Source organism: Neofelis nebulosa, chromosome 1 (assembly GCF_028018385.1).
Source record: "Neofelis nebulosa isolate mNeoNeb1 chromosome 1, mNeoNeb1.pri, whole genome shotgun sequence".
Classification (NCBI taxonomy): Eukaryota; Metazoa; Chordata; class Mammalia; order Carnivora; family Felidae; genus Neofelis; species Neofelis nebulosa.
In genome coordinates, this window is record NC_080782.1 from 13,936,851 (window position 1) to 13,956,239 (window position 19,389).

Genomic DNA, 19,389 nt, shown 5'->3' on the forward strand with positions numbered 1-19,389 from the left:
ATTCGTTTATACTGTTTCTAAACGTAGTTCATTCACTTCACGGCCGTGTAATATTCATTCATTCTCCCATCGTGGACACTTGGGATGGGCCAAGGTTTTACTCTCATGCAGTTATGAACAGGCACGTAAATGTCTCCTGGTGCGGGTATATGCCAGATTCTCTCCAGGAATAGAATGTATTTAAAATGGAACTGAGGATTCTTGCCCCCGAACTTCCTCTACCTACCCCTTCCCCATGTCACCCGATGACAGCTCCATCCTTCCACTTGCTTGGTACAAAACTTCGATGCCCTCTGTATTAGCTTCCGATCGCTGCTGTAACAAATTACCACAAACGTTGTGACTTAGAACAATGCAGATTTATCGTCTTATGTTTTTGAGATTAGAAGTCCAACATGGGTGTCACCCAGCTAAAATCCAGGCTTTGGCAGGGCTATGCTCCTTCTGCAGGCTCTAGAAGAGAATCTGTTTCCTTGCTTTTCCCAGTTGCAGGAGGCCGTCTGCATTTCTGGGCACGTGGCCCCTTTTCTCCACCTTCAGAGTCAACATCGTTGAGTGGAGTCTTTCCCAAGCTGCCGTCTCTCTGGTTTTTCCTCGTAGGATTATATTTGGTCCAGGCAGATAATCTAAAATAATCTCCTGATTTTTTTCTAAATGTTTATTTATTTATTTATTTTTGAGCGGGGGGGGGGGGGTGCGGGGTGGGGGGAGGCAGAGAGAGAGGGAGAGGGAAGCAGAAGATTCAAAGCAGGCTCCACTCTGTCAGTGCAGAGCCTGACATGGGGCTCGATCACACAAACCATGAGATCATGACCTGAGCTGAAGTCGAACACTTAACACGACTAAGCCACCCAGGTGCCTTGATTTGAAGGTCATTTGGTTAGCAACCTTAATTCCATCTAAAACCTTAATTCATTTCCTTGTGCCATGTAAGCATGTAAGTCACTCACCATATTCACAGGTTCAGGGATTGGGACATAGGCATCTTTTTTTTTTTTTTTTTTTTTTAAGTAATTCATTTTGTTATTGAAGTATAATTGACATACAGTATCCTGTTAGTTTCAGGTGGACACCATAGCGATTCAGCATTTTGATACATTACGAAATGATCCCCACAAGAAGTCGAGATACCATCTGTTATCATACAAAGTTATTGCAATCGTGTTGACTATAGTCTCTATGGTATACTTTACATCCCCATAACTTATTTGTTTTATACCTCGAACTCTGCACCTCCTAATCCCTTTCATGGATTTCACTCTCCCTCTAACCCCTGCCCTAGGACACAGACGTCTTTGTGGGGCCATTGCTCTGCCTACCGCACCATTCTTGATGACTCTCTCCCGTAATAAAACCAGTCTGTTAGGAGACCCCGTGGGCTCCGTTTTCCACACAACTTGAAAATCCAGCCACTTCTTACCAATCTGCTGCTATGACTCCCTGGTCCAGCCTCCGTCACTCATGGGATTATTGCAGCGGTGTAGTGACAGGTCTCTCTCTCTCTGGCGTCCTTGTGATCTCATCTCAACACATCAGCCACAATGAACCTCTTCAAATGTCAGTCACACATTGTACTCCTCAACAAAAGTCTCCAGTGTCTTCATTTCTCTCAAAACCAAGGCCCTGATTCTCACAGTGGCCCCCAAAATCTCCCTGATTCATGCACTCCTGCCCCCCTCCAATTTCTCTGTTAATCCTCTACTGTCCCCACGTTGCTCCTTCCTCACCTTTAACTTCCTTTATAATTTGGTTATTGTTTTCTGCCTCCTTCCTTCTAGAAAGTCAGTTCCGTGAGGGTAGGGATTTTTGTCTGGGTTATTCACAAATACCTGCTCAGAGCCCAGAATTCAGTATTTATACTAAGAATGACTTTCAGTCTAAAGGGTTTCCACCAACAGCCTGGACAGAGACGAGTCTCTGGACCAGCAAGAGAGGAGAAGGAAACAAGATCCCCACATAAAGCTGAGAATCTGAAAAAAATTTGCTCCCACAGCCAAAAGCAACGACAAGGGGATTTTTCTGTCTTGGACTGGGCAGGTTAGTGGTTACCAGGGGCCGGGAGGAGGGGACGGTAGGCACCGGGTTTCCTTTTGGGGTGATGAGAATGTTTGAGAACCAGTGATCATGGTGGTACTAAATGCCACCGAATTGCACACTTAACATGGTTAGGGGCGCCTGGGTAGTTCAAGCGGTTGAGCATCTGACTCTTGATTTCCGCTCAGGTCATGATGATGAGATTGAATCCCATGTCAGGCTCTTGCTGACAGCATGGGGACTGCTTGGGATTCTCTCTCTCTCTCTCTCTCTCTCTCTCTCTCTTTCTCTTTCTCTCTCCCTGTTCCCCACTCATGCTCTCTCTCTGTCTCTCTGTCTCTCTCTCTCTCTCAAAAAAAAAAATTAAATGGTTAGAATGCCAAAGTTCACTACAATAAAATCTCTGGAATCTCCTAAGGAATTGTTACCACAGCGTTATGGTCCCGTGGATTTGGGGTTGAATTTATACCACCTGCATGGTCAGGGGCTCCCGAAGCGAAAAAATTAACATAAGAAGTAGTCTCAGGCTGGTGATACCCCTTGAACTTCCGAGATAGCAAGTGCTTCGGTAACTCAGGAGGAGGAATGTGCCCCCAGCTCATGCAGCATAGGATTCCCCCAGGCAAATCCCCAATGAACATGAGTTCACTATTGTGAATCCCACAGCCCACAGGGGAGGACTCCACGTGAATAGATGTCAGCAGCAGAGGTAACGGCCAAGAACTCTAGAACGGTCGTCTAGAGACCAGAGAATATGTGTCAACTGATTAAAGACCAAAAATAAACGCGTAAATAGGAAACGGGAAAGAAAAAAGTAATATACCATATCAAGAAGACCAGGCATGTCTGAAAAAGAGTAACATTTCTAGAAATTAAAACAAAAGTCTTTAAACATCTCAAAAGACAGGCCAAAGGAGCTGTTTTGACAGGGTCTCACGGTGAATCTAGGAGCTGCAAAATTCATCTGTGGCATTAACCCGGAACGTACTACAGAAAGACAAGTAGAGGACAAAATGGCCTGGAGTATGGGGCAGGAAGGTCTAAGTTACCTGTAATAGAATCTCAAGAAGAGATAAAAGGGAGTAGGGAAGAGTTCATATTCAAGAAACAACAGGGAGTGGCGCCTCGGTGACTCAGTCCGTTGGTTAAGCATCCACTCTTGATCTTGGCTCGGGTCACGATCTCATGGTTCGAGAGTTCCAGCCCTGTGTTGGGCTCTGCGCTGCTTGGGATTCTTTCTCTGTTTCTGTCTCTCTGTCTCAAGATGAATAAAGGAACTTCTTTATTAAAAAAGAAAAGAAAAGAAAGCAAGAGGGAAATTTCCAGAACTGGATGCAAGACATCAGATTCAGGAAACAGTGAGTCCTGAGCCACTGAGGTATGATGGACCGCCCGGAAGCAGGGCAGAGGCAGGCCCACAGGGCGCACAGAACATACACAGGTTTTCAGGGGGAAGCACAATTTTTCTTCACACAGGCAGGCAAAAAGTTATAGATAGCATCCTAGAAATACCCAGAAAAACTTCAGGTATACGGGAGAAATAATTTTAAAATTGGCTTCACATCTTTTGGGGGGGGGGGGAGCTACACTGTTAATCAGAAGTCAGATTTGTTGACCCCTTGCTCTTGTAACAGAGTAGGTTATATTCTGAGAGGTATTACAAAAGATGTAGAAGGCAAGGTGCTTTAGGATATTATAATTATTGAGCAGTTATGCCTGCACATATGGAAAGAACTATAAAAAATAAATATACATATGGCATACAATGAAACGAGCTCAAAGGGACAAGGCCACGGCTGATCGGAAGATACGTTGAGTCCCTTCATTCACAAACCCTTGCCTGGGAAACAGATTTGGGGAAATTCCCAGTGATCTGTTCATTGCGATTAAAGTAAGGGTTTTTCACGGTATACGTAGACATGATCTTTGCTAAGGGGCGTGTGGCAGATTAAAGAAGGCTGCAGATTTTCCGCCCATCAGGAGGCGGGTTGACGTTGCCTCTCTTGAATCTGGGCAGGCTCTGTGATTGCTCCGGCCAATAAGGTATTGAAACTGTGATGCTGTGCCAGTTTTCAAACCCAGGCCCTAAGAAACTGACAGCTTGCTCTTCCTGGTGCTTGGAACACTTGCTCTTAGAGCCCCGAGCTGCCCTGGAGGAAGTCCGGCTATGCTGCTGGAGCCATGTGGAAAAGACCCAGGTATCTGAGAAACCATCCAGTCCAATTCTGTGGCAGCTGAATCCCACCTAGTGACCCTGGTCAGTGCCATAAGGGACTGAAGAATGTCCCAGCCAAATCTTGCCCAAATTCCTCTCCTTCTCTTTCTCTCTCATTGTATATATACACATACACACATATACATATACATGTATATATACATATACATATGCATATATATACATGCACACATATACACATATACATATACATACGCATATGCACATGTATATATGACTCAAACACAATAGAATTTTATTTCTGGATCATGTAACCATACAAAGAGCAAGTTTCATGTCAATAAATGGCCCTCCACATGGTGACCCAGGGACCAATAAAATGGTTTGAAGCCACTCATTTTAGGTAGTATGTTACAACACATAGCTAGAACTTGGTCTTTTTTTTTAAACATTTAAAAAAATGTTTTTATTTATTTTTGAGACAGAGACAGAGCATGAGCAGGGCAGGGGCAGAGAGAGAGGGAGACACAGAATCCAAAGCAGGCTCCAGGCTCTGAGCTGTCAGCACAGAGCCCGACGTGGGGCTCGAACTCACAGAGTGTGAGATCATGACCTGAGCTGAAGTCGGACGCTTAACCGACTGAACCACCCAGGCGTCCCTAGAACTTGATCTTTGGGTCACGTGTTATTTCTTTCCATTCCCACTTCAGTTAGTATCTTCTGGAATCCATATGCTGTTTTGGTAGACGTGGGAGACTTGTGACTTGGGCAAGATGGATGACACTTGTCTTCTCAATACCGTTACATTTCTGGAGTGAGCCTTTCATGTATCCCCCGACTTCTATATCCATATTGTCCCAGGGCCAGCTTCCTGGGCATGTGTGACCTGTGCGGTCCCTCAGAGCCCCATGCTCAGAAGGGCATCATGCTTGATCAGATGTTCTGTGGTTGTCATCCTGAAGTTCTGAAAGAAATTTGTCTTTGAACTTGTGTTTTGTAAATGGAATCTGCAAGAACAGTGGAGAAGAGACTGTGTAATATGCGTGTGCACAGTAGCTCCTTGCTGGCCCATCTGCACACACCTTTCATGACACGCCGTGAGCACAGATTTCCAGCGGACCCATGATGTATAGGTGTTCACTAAGGCTCAAAGCAAAGTACCAGATACACATTTTATGTCTTCAAATAAATAGGGGTGGGAACAAGCCCAAAAGGCCATACTCTCCTTTGGAACCAGAGTTTGTTTTGGCTGCAGAAAGAAGCAGTCACGTTCTAAGAAGTGTGGACTCATGTGGGAAAGAGAAGATTTTTCTTTCTGTTCTGTGAGGATGTAGAAGTTGAAATATGGGCATCTCAAACTGGTGGTAGATAAACAAACATTTGTAAGTGCTGGTATTTTTAAAACCAGAGGGATTCTTGGGCAGAACTTGGTATCAGATGGATGGTCTTGCAGCCATTTCAAAGCAGGCTCATCATGGAAAATTCTATTGAGGATCAGGTTACTGCTTTATCTTGAACACTTATTTAGTTAGCTAATTTTGCAGCTCCGTGTGAAAGCTGAACTCTTATGAGCTCGAATTAAAGATGCAGTAACATACGGGCACCTGGGTAGCTCAGTTGGTTAAACGTCCAACTTCGGCTCAGGTCACGATCTCGCGGTTCATGAGTTGGAGCCTTGCATCTGGCTCTGTGCTGGCAGTCCAGAGCCTGGAGCCTGCTTCAGATTCTGTGACTCCCTCTCTCTCTGCCCCTCCTCTGCTCACGCTCTGTCTCTCTCTCTCTCTCTCAAAAATAAATGAACATTAAAAAAAAAAAGATGCACTAACATACTAACATAGAAAAGGCGGTATGCCATCTCGAACTCAAACCTGTTAGGATTAAGGCTTATGATTTTGAGTTAATCGTCAGACTTCAGTATGGCAGGTTGATCAGTTGGGTCATCCACAATATTTCTTAGCAATGACAGCAAGCAAACAGCTCTGTGAGAGGTGGTCTAGGTTGTTAGGACATATCTCAGTTTGCTGTGTAACACACTATGTATTTTTTAGCTTGATCAGGACTGTTTGGAGCATTTCAGAAATATCTGGAGCGAAAAAACTCCACACAGTGATAAAATATAACGCCAGTGGCATCAACTGAAGAGCTGACCCCAACAATCATGGCAAATCTTACGGGAAAGGAGAAGCAGGTCCTTGTAATAGTTGACTTGGAAGGATTTCCTCCAGCCTTCCTGGTCTCGGTAATGGGGCCGCTATTTTTGGGTCCTATTTCTCAAAACAGAGAAGGTGAAATTGTCATCCTCCCTTTCTGTCTCTTTCCCTGTGTTTCTGTCTCTCTCTCTCTTTTATACCCCTCTTCCAGCCAACCCCTCATCCCATCCATTGTACCTCCTCAGCATTTCCCTAGGACACTTTAATTGGAATAGACTACTAACGGGGTAAATCGCTGCTTTTTATTTGTTTTATGTTTCCCAAATTGAAAACCTTTAGGTGAAGCGGGATGATGAGTTACTCAAGAAGACACGTAAGAGAATAAAACAACAAAGCTTAATAAACTTTCGTCCAACTTTAGAATAGAATATGTAAAAAATTGGGAAGATCTAAAAATTAAGCATGGTAACTTGTTTTCTCCTTAATTGTAATTTCTTAGGCGTGTTGCCCAAGCTAAGGCAGGATAACAAAGTGGCTCTGGAGCTGGAGTGTCTGGTTAAACTCCGTGGCTACTTTTCCCAAACCCTGGCTCCTACAGTACCTGCCTGGAGTGATCCAATGATCTTCTAAGTGCTCGGTCTCCTCCCTTTGAGCTCCCTTCCATTCCATCACAATGAGAGGGGTCTATTTAATTTACTCTGATCACTTCAACTGTAAACATTTGTATACGTGTGTGCGTGCGTGCATTTCTAATTAGCGTCTATGGCTGAGTCCAGGAAGGATACAAAGATCAGGGGCTGAGCAAAACTGGTTCTTGCCCTCGAGGAGCTTACAAATGAATGAGTGGATTTGAATAACGTGTTTGAATGATGACAGTTCAAAAAAAAAATGCTCACCGCACGTCTTGTTGACCCTTGAAGAACAATGCAGAACAAGGTCGAATACAAATTCCTATTTGCGGAAGTAACCGCTGTCAACAATAGCATGACCTCACGCTGCAGTTCACGGCCGCCACGCGGAGGCCAAGTTTTGCTTCAAAGCTTTGGGATTCTTGTGGAAACCTGCACAGCAGTGTTACTGGAAACAAGGCAGCTGTGACGGCGTGGGAAAACCGAACACCTTGTCAGGTCTAAAACCTATAGATAAAAATTCTGTTTTAAGTTTAGTGCTTCCTGGCTCAAGGAGACGTGAACGTTAAACTTCATGCATCTGCGTGAAATAGCACGGGTCCTTCAAAGCAACTTTTCACGCAGAAAGTGCTGGACTCTTTTTCTCTGGGACGTGAAAAAGTCCTGTCACCACTTGATATTGGACTATAAGGCTGCTGATTGTACTGTCAGGATGCGAAAGTTACACTAGAATACTGAGGAAGTAGAATTTTCCGTCTGAAGAGAAAAGGAAAGGTAACAAAACGCTTTGCAGGGATTTTTCCCCAGAAAGCCGGGCGGTGATCAAGCCTTACATACACTGTTGTGTTTATTAACTAAAGTCGATTATTTCCCAACAGTGGAAACAACTTGTATTTTTCCTTAAACACACCAGGAGTTTTGCAACTCATGCTGGCATACTTTCCATTTCTGGAATTTCATAAAACTGTGCGTGAATGAATTCTACTTTTGGGTGAAACTGACGTTTTATTCTCCCACACTGAGCATCGAAGGCAAAGTACGTTGTTGAGCAATGTATTTGAGTGGAATAGATCACTAACGTCAATTCGAAACCTTTTTTTCTGAAATGACAATTCTTTAGCTAAAGTGGGATGGTATGTTACTCCCTGGGACAACCCAGAGAATATGAAGATGTAGTAAGTTTTTATAAGTGAAAGGTTGAATATGTAGAATATCTGAAAGTTTGAAAATCAAATAGGAAGACTTCTGTTCCTTCCCATTATGCTTTTCTGGGTGTGTCGCCCTAAGTGAAAAGGGGGTGGCTCAGAGGCTGGCTGTGACATTCACACCCTGAGGGTTTGGGCAAGTCATTTCTCCTTCTTTTGCTTCAGTTTTCTCCTCTGTAAAATGGGGATGGCATTAGCAATACTTACTTCTTAGGTTGCAAAGAGGATAGACCCCGATTACACAGGCCAAAGGCTCTGAACAGAATCTGGCAGAACTTGGCTCGGAGCGAATTGCTCTATCAGTGTTAGATACCTTAATCGTATTGTCCTATGCGACCTAACCACAGGGTTCTGCCTTGGCACCAAATGAATACAGATGAAATCAAAACATGAACAATAAGGACAGTGGTGGAGGGCTGGCTTAACAACCAGATGGCAGGCCCTGTTGGGGCAAGGCATCTTTTTGATTTTCAAATCGACCTGATACGTAAATGAGGTCATCCCTGGGCCCCCCCCCCCCCCCCCCCCGCGGGAAACCCAGCTACAAAAATCCTTCTATGGCCCCTTTCTATTGTTTCCTGACCATGAAAACAAAGATAGGAAAGCTTTGCGTAAAGAACCTAAATATGCTTCAGGAGGAATTTTAATATAATTGCTCTCTCTTAGCTTCCCTGCTTCAGGAGGAATTTTAATGTAATTGCTCTCTCTTAGTTTCCCTGAGAACCACTTCGACGTATTTTCTTACTTGTTTGGCAGAAGCAGGTTGAAATGTTTTAAAACAGGCTTTACCGAGGAATTTTTCCATGTGTTCAAAATGATTAGATTTTGGGTAAATCTATGCGGAAATTTTGGAGCTATGCTCATGCTTGTCTTATGCTTATGGAAAAGGGTAAGCCCTCTGGATGGCTTCACCTGGTATTTGAGAGAATGTCCTGAGTGTTCACAGATGTCAGCGCCTGCCTTCCTGCGCCTTCAGCTTCAGGGGTAACTGGAGAAGAGCGTACTGTTCTGGAAACATGACAAGCAGCCATGCAGCATCCGGGGAGCAAGTCTCTCATGTCAGTGGTCACTTTATGGCAGGTGGAGTTCAATCAGGAAGTGGTGTTTATCTCCCTCATCGGTGGTGATTCCTGCTCTGAAAGAACCCTCTGGAATTTCCTGATGTAAGAAACATTTCTGGAGTGACTGCATGATTCAGGAGGTTAGGCATCTGGCTCTTGATTTCCACTCAGGTCATGATCTCATAGTTTGTGAGTTCAAGCCCTGCATCGGGATTCTCTCTCTTTCCCTCTCTCTTTGCCCCTCCCCCACTTGCTCACTCTCTCAAAATAAACTTAAAAAAAAAAAAAAAGAAAAGAAAGAAACATTTCTGTGAAAAACTCTCTCTCTTCAAGTCTACCAATGATCCAAGCATGATCCTCCTGAAATATGGTACCCACCTCTCTACTCCTTACATTGAAAACTGGAACTTAACTTTGTGTGTCTTCTAGAATTCTAGGTGCCTATCAATAACCTTCACAAACACTAAATTAAAAGTTTCTATGTATGCTGGGGATGTAAAACATTTATGAATAAAAGAATGATGCCGGGGTGCCTGCATCGGTTAAGCATCGACTCTTGGTTTAGGCTCAGGTCGTGACTTCTGGGTCTTGTGGGTTTGAGACCCCCTTTGGCTCCACAATGACAGTGCTTGGAGCCTATTTGAGATTCTCTGTCTCCTCTCTCTCTCTCTCTGCCTCTCCCAGATTCACGCTGTCTCTGTCTCTTTCAACATAAATAAATAAACAAAAAAAAAAGAAACTATGAAAAAGAATGATGTCGATGATGTTAAAAATAATGATAAAAATAACGTTGCTCATAGTAACATATTTGGGAGTGTGTCCCTTTAAACACTTGAATAAAAGGAAATAACTCACACGAGCAGGGTAAGATACACTTTTAAATGATATATTTAAATATTCACCTCTGTCGCAGATGTGAGCAGAAATAGCCCCCCCAAAAAGCGTAACCAAAAAGGAAGTTTATAATATCGGCAATTCTGAACTAGTTAGGTGAAATGATAAGCAGAAAAAGCTAGAGAAATTGGTTGTTTTACCATATCAAAGTGATACCATTGTCCTGGGTGGTTTATATTCTATTTGTCCGCCATTGAGTAGGGTTAGATTAGTTTATTTAGTTCAATTAAATTTAGCAGAAACCTCCTGCTAAACCCAGTGGGGGGGGGGGGCAGTGAAAGTTTTCATACTCACCAGAGAATTGGTTACGGGGTCACGTTTCACCTTTGCAAACAGGCTGTCCCCACACTGAGCCAGGCGAAAGCTACCGTAATGAAGGCAGACAAGTAACAGGCGTGTTGAAAACTCTGAGGGTCGTCCAGCGGATTTTGCCAATCTGCACACAACCTCCCCTGTTATTCCGAGTCTCTGTTTGTCCCAAAAAACTTCCCCCCCGGGAGCCACAAGATAAAAAGTCCTTGCCTCAGCTGATCTCCTAGATCAGCACTGCTGGGCGGCCAGGAGTCCCCAAAGGGAAACAAACAAACAAACAAAAAACTTGCTAAACTGGTTGTTCGGGCACTTTGATTGGAATGAGACTCCCAGCTGAGAGGAAGAAGCAAATGGGAAAGAGAGAGGAAAAAATGGAAGGTTATGCTTCCTGAATCTCAACCTCCGTAACATAGTGTACCTGAACTACAACAGGAAGTCCAAGCAGAGTTGAGATTCTAGGTAACGTCCTGAGTGGGGAAACGCAAACCGATATATTCTGTATCGCAGATCATTTCTTCCGCATGAAGAAAAGTGTAAATGTGAGAAAAGACGACGCCAAGAACCATTATACGCCTATTCTCTTGTAAGAGTCACTGGCGAGATTTATAAGCAGCCAGGAGCTAAGTCTGCTCTGCTTTGTTTTGAAACAGAAAAATCCTGGAGCTTCTGCCTGAAAGTCAGGCCAGGTGTCAGTGTTTCACAGTTTCGGAGGAAGCAGATTGGGGGGGGGGGGCTCCTCCCCCGAAGTCTGTTTCTCCCTTGTTTCTAAGCTGCCTGGCAAAAGCGTTTTTCAAAAATATGAAAACTGGCACCAATAAAAGGCGGCATTTGGGGTTTACGGAGGGCACTGAGTAGTAGTGGGTGTGGTTGGAAAGCACTCAGGGAACACTTTCCTGGAGATAATCCCTTACTGGCCAGAGCCCCAGCTTCTGCAGCTCGTGGGAATTCCCCTAACAATGGTAGATGACACTTTGGCCCAAATACATCTTTTTAAAAAAATTTTTTTAACGTTTATTTATTTTTGAGAGAGACAGAGACAGAATGCGAGTGGGTTAGGGGCAGAGAGAGAGGGACACACAGAATCCAAAGCAGGCTCCAGGCTCCGAGCCGTCAGCACAGAACCTGACGCGGGGCTCGAACTCACAACGCTGTGAGATCATGACCTGGGCCGAAGTCGGACGCTCAACCGACTGAGCCACCCAGGCGCCCCTGGCCCAAATACATCTTGAACTTCATCCGAGACCAGGTTGCATTTCCATTTTCTCATTTCATCCTTTGAGTTTAACTGAATGGCCAAATTATTCTCTGATAAATTCCTTGGTATACAATTGTTTTTTTTTTTTAAATTCTTCCTTTTTAGAGAGCATTTTTCCTACTGAAAATGTCAGTTATTACCCTTCCCGCCCCCCATGTCCCAAGAATCCTGAGGCCCTGCCCGGTCGCATGATACCAAGAATAGAAATAGCCACGTTGGCTTCCACTCCAGTGTTCTGAACTACTTCCCATACTTTTGCCGTCTTAACTACTCACATCAGTGATCAAGAATATTTTTACGACTGTAACATCTCTCACTTAATATTAGAATTCTAGAGTTTTCACTTGGCTGCCTTCCTAGGTGCTGTTTGTAGGGGAAAGTACTCCATTTATTCATTCAACCAATATTTATTAAGCCTATATTATGTGCTGGGCAATATTCTGGGTGCTAAAGAGACAGTAGTAATCAAAACAGGCAAAGATCTCTGCCTTCATAGAACTTACATTCTAGTGCAAGGAGAGATACCACAAGCAAGATCAATAAGAAAATATATGGTACCTTAGAAGTGACTGTAGGGGAAGAAAATGCTTTTCCTGTAGGTTCAGTGCCTGGGGTCTGTGAACTAAACAGGCAGAAGACTGATTAACAGAAGAAGAGGCAGACGCATTTTAAGGTTTTTAATTTTACATGCACGGGAGCTTCACAGAAAAGAAGTGAAAAATCTGAACGAGTGGTTAGGCTCAAGGGCTTACGTACCATTTTGACAAAAGGGGATACACGGTGGGGAAGCGACAAAGAACAAAGGGAAGGGGGTTTGGGCTCTTAGAGCCAATAAATTGCGGGCAGGTGACTAGGAAGTATATGGGGAAAGCTAATGGTAGAGAAAGGTTATTGGGTAAAATTTGTTTATGCAGATCAATCTTGATGTGTCTCCGGTGATTAGGATTGTTCTCCTCTTCCTGGTACAGGAACAGGGTGGGGGTGGGGGGAACACCTGCACCAGGCAAATTTATGCCCTGCTTTTTGGTGGATGGGGGAGGCAGAGAGCTCTCTCTCTGTCTGCTTTATCTCAGTTGCCTCTGGCTCAAGATAATCCTTATGCGCCAATTGCAAATTTAGACAGGAGAAGTCCCACTGAACAGGGTGACATTAACTTTTGAGTGAAGACCTTAAAGGAGAAAGGGAGCAAGCCAGGAGGGTATGGGGAACAGCACGGCAGACAGAAGGAAGGAGAGAAGGTGGGAGAGTGCCAGCACAGTCAAGGCAAGTGTGCAAGAGGGGCGTGAGTGAAAGAGCAGGATTAGAGAGGAAGACAGACAGGGGCAGGGTGGGCACGTACAGATCGGGTATAGGTCATGAGACGAGGTGGGGAGCTGTTGGACAGTTTTGACCAGAGGAAGATGGGACCTAACATATTTTAATAAGATCGCTCTGACTTCAGGTTTGAACAGATGTCGTGGGGTGACGGGGCTGGGAGCCTGAAACCCTGAGAGGGCAGTGTGGTCACACACAGGCAAGAGGTGGTGGTGACTTTAACCGGGAAGGTGGCGATGGGGGGAGGGATGGCCATCAGATTCTGTGTGTATGTTAGGGCAGAGTGACAGGATGTATTGGCCAATTAGATGTGAGGTGTGGGAGAAGGGCCAGAGTGGACTCAGAGTTTTGCCCGTGCACAAATTGTAAGAATGGAGTCACCACCGTACGAGAGGGAAAATAATCTTCCCTCTACCCTCCTGAGTACCCCGCTCTTGGCTGAGTTCCCCCTGGAATAAAAGGCAGATTAACAAGAGGAAAAAACCAAACTAAGTCTATTGACATGTGTACCTCTTGGATACACGGGAGAAATGGAGTGAAAATGAGTAACTCGAAGAGATGGCTTTAGAAATCAGGCCTCGGGGCGCCTGGGTGGCGCAGTCGGTTAAGCGTCCGACTTCAGCCAGGTCACGATCTCGCGGTCCGTGAGTTCGAGCCCCGCGTCGGGCTCTGGGCTGATGGCTCGGAGCCTGGAGCCTGTTTCCGATTCTGTGTCTCCCTCTCTCTCTGCCCCTCCCCGTTCATGCTCTGTCTCTCTCTGTCCCAAAAATAAATAAAAAAATGTTGAAAAAAAAAAAAATTAAAAAAAAAAAAAAAAAAAGAAATCAGGCCTAAATACCATTTTAATCAGGGAAGGGGGGTGTATAGGCTTCTTAGGGGAGGAGTGAAGGATCTTTAGGAAAGAGGAAAGGGCCCTTAGAAGCAGGGATGGGAGGTATGACCATTTGTGACAGAGTTCGCTGGGTGTGGTATCTCCTAGGCTCCCAGTCTCCTCTCCTGTGATTAAGAGTCGATCCTTCCTGGTTGATGAAACTCCCAGCGGGGAACTTCCTTTTGGAGGAGCCGTCTTTCGGTGGATAAGGGGTGTTCAGAGAAAGCCTGTCCCTGTATTTGCTGTTTTTGATCACAGCTCAAAATATTCAGTATCCCAAAGTTGAAAGTTCAGAGAAGTCTGAGCTGGAGATGTTTGTTTGGACCACTTAAGCCTGTCGATGATATCGAAAGCCACGAGGACGGGTGAGCTCACCAAGAAAGGGAAGGCAGCCTTGGAGTGAGAAGATCTGGGTCCAGATTCCAGCTCAATGTTTGCGACTCCATAACCACGCCCACTTCCTTATCTGTAACACGGCTGTGTGTTAGGGACTGAATGTTTGTGTACCCTCCCCAAACCGTGTATGTTGAAATCTTAAGCTTCCATGTGATTGGATTAGGAAGTGGGGCCTTTCGGAGGTGCTCAGGTAGTGAGGGTAGAAGCCTCATGAATGGGATGGTACCCTGATAAAAGAGACCACAGAGGACTCCCTCGCTTTCTTCCACCAGTGAGAGCACAGAGGGGGGACGTCCACGCAATCAGACAACGGGGCTCTCACCAGACGCTGAATCTGCCGGCATCTTGCTCCCGGATTTCCCAGCCTCCAGAACTGTGAGAAATCAATGTCTGTTGTTGAAGCCACTCAGTCTCTGGTATTTTTGTTACAGCAACCCACATGGACAACTGAGAAGCTAGGATAATATTAGCATCACAAGGGAACCCTTAGAATAGATGCTGAGTTCATGTTGGTTGAATATTATCAATGAATGTATAAATAGAGTCCTGTTCCCTAACCAACCGAGAACATTTGTTCTAGGCGTCAGTTACCTCTTCTCCTTGGTGTTCTCTCATTCACGATCCTGGATTCTGCATTGAGGAACCGTGTGGCAAGGCAGGACTTTGACTCTGTCTGCACGAATAAGCCACTGTTAACTGGGCATTTGCTATGTGCCTGGGGCTGTCTCACGAGAGCCCTAGGAGATAGGTGCCCTCAAGATCTCAGTTTTACAGATAAGAATAGGTAGTGTACTCAAGGCCAGGGTGGCTAAAAACCAGAACTTAGACTGCGATCCAGACTGGACTGCAAAGCTTAATCATTATTCTGTGTCTGCCGTGTTGGGAGAGGGAAGGGATCTCCTAACTCTGGTCGGCGACACTTCTTCGTGTTCATTGGTTCCCCAGACACCCCGCATTGGCTTGCTCCGTCCGAGGTCCTACAGGTGCTAAGTGCATGGTGGGATCAAATGTCAGTTCAGTGCTTCACACAAGTGCAAGCTCCAAAATGACCATTTTGACGTTCAGTGAGGTGCCCCTTCTTCCAGTCTTTCTCTTCCCAAACTTAAACATGAATAGATAAACATCTTGAGTAACATCTCTGGTTTATGGCTCCCTTTGATCTTCCCCCATTTTCACTTGGCCTCTACCTCATGCTTTCCAACCCTGGCTATGCTTTCGAAAACATCTGGAGAACTTTTGAAAAGGGCAGGACCTGAGCCCCCGCCACAGACTAACTCGATCAGGATATCAGGACAAGGCCAGGGAGGTGGTCTTTATTTTTTAAGAATCTGTCTGGGCAATTCTAATGTGCAGACAGACCTAAGAACTACCCATGTATGGGATACGAAAAAGTCGAATATGGGTGAAGATCATGACTACGTAGCTAGCCCAAAGATTGAGGCAAAAATCACATTAAAAAACAAACAAACAAACAACAATCGAATTCCTTTTTTGCTCCCAACCACTCAGTCTGAAGACCATACCTATCAGAATCTGGAGTGGGTAATTTAGTTGAATGTGTCCTCTAATGATCTCTATTGATGGGCATGGGTGTCATATTCTATCCCGACCCTGATGCATTTTTGTTGAGAATCAATAGTTTGAGGAAAATATGACAGATTCAAATTATTTTGGATCTTTTGTGCAAGATGCAAAGAAGCCATGGGGTGAGAAGGGGAATGTGAGGGGGGTAGTTCTCTGGCGGTGATAACCAGCGGCTGGCCTTGCAGGAGAAGGACTAGAGAAGCAGGGCCAAAGGTTTCCACTGCCCCTCTGTTAACCCCATCCTGGCCTTGGGGCCAGTCCCAGATTCCAGCAGAAATGAAGGGATGCTGAGCAAATTCAGGCAGCCTCAGTGGAATGGGCAGAGAGCCCCACATTCAACAAGGCCACTGAGTTGTGAATTCATCCTGGGACAGCCATCTCAGGACGCTGACCTTTGGAGACCATGGACATGCATACCTGTGCAAACTTGAATTTAGAAACTATCCCTTAATTTTATTCGAAAACAATAGAGAGTCCCTGAAATCCTTTTTTTTTTTTTTTTTTTTTTTTTTTTTTTGCTATCTTTTTGTCTAATACGTCCTTTTGGGGGAATGAGTTACTGTGGCTCCGTTTAAAAGCTTCTGCTATCCTTCTTCCCTCCATGGAGAGCTAACAAGTAAAACTATGACTTCTTGCAGAATAGAAACCCGAATATTTCTGGAGACATAAACTGGTGTGTTTGCGTCTGTGTTTAGAACTGACTACAATCGGCACTTAGACTCTGTCTGGCTGGGAGAATAAGAGGCTTTGAGTCAGCGGCAACTATCCATTCCTTCCCATCTCGTAGCTTTTAGTGCACTTTAGAGGAACCAGCTGACTAAATGCAAAGACAACTCCTGTGCCAAAGTTTCTTCTGGGCCTCTCTCCAGGCAGGTGTCTCCAAGTGCGATCTGTGAGCATCATGAGTAGGCGGAGGAGGGCCTCTTCCATTATTGTTTGCCCAAGAGACTATTATGACCCCCACTCCCTATTTTCAGGAGTTTTTGATGTCCAAGGATAAAGATTTAATAAACGAAGGTATCAGGCCTCGGTACACATATTTCCCTTGCTTCCCTGACCTCGCTTTCACCAGGGGTGGTCGGACCAGGCCATAAGCCAGATGGGGGGGGGGTGGTGGGGTGGGAGGCCCATGCTCCTGCCCAGGCGGCCCTCCTGAGGTTCCAGGAATCTTCTATCTCAAATATCCTGCCAGATTCTAAAGCTCCTCGCAGACAAAGGAATCTATATACGTTAAGTACCATCGCATTTCAGAAGCCAGCTAATGTGGGATCTATTACGGATTCATAAACCGGAATAACATGGGCATGAAATGATCGATGCCCATAAAAACCTGCTTCGCCAGCACCATTGCTGGTGTTTTGCTGTGGTTTGTTTTGTGATTTAAAACACTGTAAGATATACAAGCAGTATGTGAAAACGTCCGTGTACCATTTAAACAAAAACAAACATCTATGCTGAGAAATGAAAACATCACCAGTACCCCAGAAGTGGCCGTGTGCTCCAATTAGATCATGGGTCTTTCCCCTGCTTTGCATCCCCCATAACCGCTGTCTTGAATTTTGTGTAATGACATCCTTGTTTTTATTGTGGTGTGCATGTGTGTGTGTGTGTGTGTGTGTGTGGCTATAACCATAATATCAACCAATAGTATTTTTAATTTTGCCTATTTTTGAATTTTACATGAATAATTTGTTTCTTTGGATCAATGTTGCTTTTGAAACATTCAGCCACATGGATGCGTGTAACCTGATCCATTATTTCCACCGTGTAGGGTGCCATGGTCTGGTAAACCAATGACGAGGCCTTTTAATAGTTACACTGTTGATAGATGCTTGTGTTGTTTCCTTTATGGAGAACACTGCTAAAAACATTTGTGAACATGCTTCCTGATGAACATGTGTCGGGTTGGATTTTGACAGCTTTTGTTTACCAGACTCCCTTCCTTGAGGAATCATCAGGAAACGAGCAAAATTCCCAAGACTGGAGTTGCTAAACCTTTTCCCTATTTTTAAAATGTGGGATTAGTTGGAATCTAGAATCCATTGAAACAATGAGCACGATGAGGAATCTGGGCAAAATTCTAAGAAAAGAAAATTTGATGTGATTTGTTCCTAAGAGCGGTTAAAAAAATGAGGTCCCCATGACTTAGTATAATGTCACTAAAAAGAAGCCATGACAGGGGCACCTGGGTGGCTCACTTGGTTCCATGTCCGAGTTTGGCTCAGGTCATGATCTCGAGGTTTGTGAGTTCGAGCCCCACATCGGGCTCTGTGCTGTCAGCTCAGAGTCTGGAGCCTGCTTTGGATTCTATGTCTCCCTCGCTAGCTGCCCCTCCCCCACTTGCGTGCACGCACACGCGCTCTCTCTCAAAAATAAACATTCAAAACGTTTTTTAAAAAGCCATGACCAATTATTTTAATCATTTCTTCGCTTTAATCAGTGCCGTGCACTGGTAGATCTAGGAAATGCTTCATTTATCTTATTTTCCTAAGAGCATCCTGTGAGTCTCTATATAGACTCTCCATTATATGTCTATTCCCAGTGGCTTATATTTGTTTGTTTCTCTCACGACAACTTCTCTAGACCACAAGCGCTATTGGGCAGGGACCCTATCTCGATCATTTAATGATCATTTAATGAAGTGCTTGACTCCAAGCTATTTCACCCTAGGGATTAGCTGAATGGGTCCTTTCCTCGAAGATAAGACTAGGAATATAGAATCACAGCAGTACAGGTAGGAGAGCTGGTAGTTTTAGAACCAACACACCTAATGATTATTGATGAACAGATAAATATCTACTTAGAAAGTTCTATTTAAGCTTTTGCCTTGCTCAATATTTTTTGAGAGTTCGGGTAAGTTATTTATTTCTTTTATATGACAACTTCATTGGGATATAATTAGCATATACACAATTTGCCTATTTAAATTGTACAAGTCAGTGTTTTCTTATATCTATAACCATCACCACGATCACTCTTAGACATTTTCATCACTCCCAAAAGAAACTCTGTCCCCATGAGCAGTCACTCCCCATGTCGTCCCAACCTTCCCAACCCTAGGTATCCACTAACCAACTTTCAGTCTTTATTGATTTGTCTATTCTGAATATTTCATATAAATGGAATCATATAATATGTGCTTTTTGGTGATTGGCTTCTTTCACTTAGCGTAATACTTTTAAGGTTTGCTGATGTTATGGTATATGTCAGCACTTTATTCCTTTTTATTGCTAAATAATATTCCATTCTATGGGCATAACACATTTTACTTACCCATTGATCAGTTGATAGACATTTGTGTCGTTTCTACTTTTTGACTATTTTGAATAATGCCGGTGTGAACATTTGGGTACAAATTTGAGGGGAGATATATGGTTTCATTTCTCTCTGAAACGTTTTCATTTATTTCTTTTCTCTTGGGTATATGCCTACAAGTGAGATTGCTGGGCCATATTGTAACTCTAGGCTTAACGCTTTTTGAGAAACTTATCTTGATCAATATTTTAAT